General features: G+C 38.4%; 1 protein-coding gene and 9 non-coding genes across 10 annotated transcripts in view; 9 read left to right on the top strand and 1 right to left on the bottom strand.

Moving 5' to 3' along the window:
- The window catches only part of Trnac-gca (transfer RNA cysteine (anticodon GCA)), a 72-nt gene extending 41 nt beyond the window's left edge, over positions 1 to 31 (top strand). Inside the window, exon 1 of the tRNA in view lies at positions 1 to 31. This exon is cut by the window's left edge and continues 41 nt beyond it. This is a non-coding gene — a tRNA (tRNA-Cys).
- The window catches only part of LOC146148200 (uncharacterized), a 66,798-nt gene that overhangs the window by 10,086 nt on the left and 54,212 nt on the right, over positions 1 to 2,500 (bottom strand). The gene's annotated exons all lie outside the window — the stretch shown is intronic.
- Trnac-gca (transfer RNA cysteine (anticodon GCA)) lies at positions 242 to 313 on the top strand. The gene has a single exon. It is a non-coding gene; the product is annotated as a tRNA-Cys (tRNA).
- Trnac-gca (transfer RNA cysteine (anticodon GCA)) lies at positions 500 to 571 on the top strand. Its single transcript has one exon. It is a non-coding gene; the product is annotated as a tRNA-Cys (tRNA).
- On the top strand, positions 756 to 827 carry Trnac-gca (transfer RNA cysteine (anticodon GCA)). Its single transcript has one exon. It is a non-coding gene; the product is annotated as a tRNA-Cys (tRNA).
- Trnac-gca (transfer RNA cysteine (anticodon GCA)) lies at positions 1,035 to 1,106 on the top strand. Its single transcript has one exon. It is a non-coding gene; the product is annotated as a tRNA-Cys (tRNA).
- On the top strand, positions 1,574 to 1,645 carry Trnac-gca (transfer RNA cysteine (anticodon GCA)). The gene has a single exon. It is a non-coding gene; the product is annotated as a tRNA-Cys (tRNA).
- Trnac-gca (transfer RNA cysteine (anticodon GCA)) lies at positions 1,832 to 1,903 on the top strand. The gene has a single exon. It is a non-coding gene; the product is annotated as a tRNA-Cys (tRNA).
- Trnac-gca (transfer RNA cysteine (anticodon GCA)) lies at positions 2,089 to 2,160 on the top strand. Its single transcript has one exon. It is a non-coding gene; the product is annotated as a tRNA-Cys (tRNA).
- Positions 2,369 to 2,440, top strand: Trnac-gca (transfer RNA cysteine (anticodon GCA)). Its single transcript has one exon. It is a non-coding gene; the product is annotated as a tRNA-Cys (tRNA).

Below are 2,500 nucleotides of genomic sequence, written 5' to 3'. Positions count from 1 at the left end.
GAGGTCCCCGTTTCAAATCCGGGTGCCCCCTCTTTTTGATATTGGCTTTAGCATCAATTTTATTGCACCGAAACGTAAGACGACTGATCAACTATGCTTGCTATGAAATCTTAATAAGTTCAGTAAATCAAAAAGTAGTCCAATATCACAAAATCCATCAAGAAACATCATAATATGTCGCACTGTTCACCTGTTTTTTTGTTACATAGGACTAAAAAAAAAACATTCCAGAGCAACATATGGGTGTGTAGCTCAGCGGTAGAGCATTCGACTGCAGATCGAGAGGTCCCCGGTTCAAATCCGGGTGCCCCCTCTTTTTAATATTGGCTTTAGCATCAATTTTATTGCAACGAAACGTAAGACGACTTATCAACTATGCTTGCTGTGAAATCTTAATAAGTTCAGTAAACCAAAAAGTAGTCCAATATCAAAAAATCCATTAAGAAAGATCATAATATGTCGCACTGATTACCTGTTAACCATTTCGTAAGCATCATATGGGGGTATAGCTCAGTGGTAGAGCATTCGACTGCAGATCGAGAGGTCCTCGGTTCAAATCCGGGTGCCCCCTCTTTTTGATATTGGTTTAGCATCAATTTTATTGCAACGAAACGTAAGACGACTAATAACTATGCTTTCTACAGAATCTTAATAAGTTCAGTAAATCAAAAAGTAGTCCAATATCAAAAAATCCATTAAGAAACATCATAATATGTCGCACTGTTTACCTGTTAACCACTTGGCAGGCAACATATGGGGGTATAGCTCAGTGGTAGAGCATTCGACTGCAGATCGAGAGGTCCCCGGTTCAAATCCGGGTGCCCCCTCTTTTTGATATTGGCTTTAGCATCAATTTTATTGCAACGAAACGTAAGACGACTAATAACTATGCTTTCTATAGAATCTTAATAAGTTCAGTAAATCAAAAAGTAGCCCAATATCAAAAAATCCATTAAGAAACATCATAATATGTCGCACTGTTTACCTGTTTTTTGTGACATAGGACTAAAAAAAAACATTCGAATGCAACATATGGGGGTATAGCTCAGTGGTAAAGCATTCGACTGCAGATCGAGAGGTCCCCGGTTCAAATCCGGGTGCCCCCTCTTTTTGATATTGGCTTTAGAATCAACTTTATTGCAACGAAACGTAAAACGACTGAACAACTATGCTTGCTATGAAATTTTAACAAGTTTAGTAAACCAAAAAGTAGTTCAATATCACAAAATCCATCACGAAACATCATAATATGTCGCACTGATTACCTGTTAACCATTTCATAAGCAACATATTGGGGTATAACTCAGTGGTAGAGCATTCGTCTGCAGATCGAGAGGTCCCCGGTTCAAATCCTGGTGCCCCCTCTTTTTGATATTGGCTTTAGCATCAATTTTACTGCAACGAAACGTAAGACGACTAATCAACTATTCTTTCTACGGAATCTTAATCAGTTCAGCGAATCAAAAAGTAGTCCAATATCACAAAATCCATCAAGAAACATCATAATATGTAGCACTGTTTACCTGTTTTTTTGTGACATAGGACTAAAAAAAAACATTAGAATGCAACATTTGGGGGTATAGCTCAGTGGTAGAGCATTCGACTGCAGATCAAAAGGTTCCCGGTTCAAATCCGGGTGCCCCCTCTTTTTGATATTGGCTTTAGCATCAATTTTATTGCAACGAAACGTAAGACGACTTATCAACTATGCTTGCTGTGAAATCTTAATAAGTTCAGTAAACCAAAAGGTAGTCCACTATCAAAAAATCCATTAAGAAACATCATAATATGTCGCACTGATTACCTGTTAACCATTTCGTAGGCATCATATGGGGGTATAGCTCAGTGGTAGAGCATTCGACTGCAGATCGAGAGGTCCCCGGTTCAAATCCGGGTGCCCCCTCTTTTTGATATTGGCTTTAGCATCAATTTTATTGCAACGAAACGTAAGACGACTAATAACTATGCTTTCTATAGAATCTTAATAAGTTCAGTAAATCAAAATGTAGTCCAACATCAAAAAATCCATTAAGAAACATCATAATATGTCGCACTGTTTACCTGTTAACCACTTGGCAAGCAACATATGGGGGTATAGCTCAGTGGTAGAGCATTCGACTGCAGATCGAGAGGTCCCCGGTTCAAATCCGGGTGCCCCCTCTTTTTGATATTGGCTTTAGCATCAATTTTATTGCAACAAAACGTAAGACGACTAATCAACTATGCTTTCTATGGAATCTTAATAAGTTCAGTAAATCAAAAAGTAGTCCAATATCACAAAATCCATCTAGAAACATCATAATATGTCGCACTGCTTACCTGTTTTTTTGTGACATTGGACTAAAAAAAACATTCGAATGCAACATATGGGGGTATAGCTCAGTGGTAGAGCATTCGACTGCAGATCGAGAGGTCCCCGGTTCAAATCCGGGTGCCCCTCTTTTTGATATTGGCTTTAGCATCAATTTTATTGCAACGAAACGTAAGACGACTAATAACT

The sequence above is a fragment of the Ascidiella aspersa genome, chromosome 4 (assembly GCF_963924565.1).
Source record: "Ascidiella aspersa chromosome 4, kaAscAspe10.2, whole genome shotgun sequence".
NCBI lineage: Eukaryota > Metazoa > Chordata > Ascidiacea > Phlebobranchia > Ascidiidae > Ascidiella > Ascidiella aspersa.
Note: the sequence above shows the minus strand (reverse complement) of the source record. Positions and strands in the feature narration are given on the sequence as shown.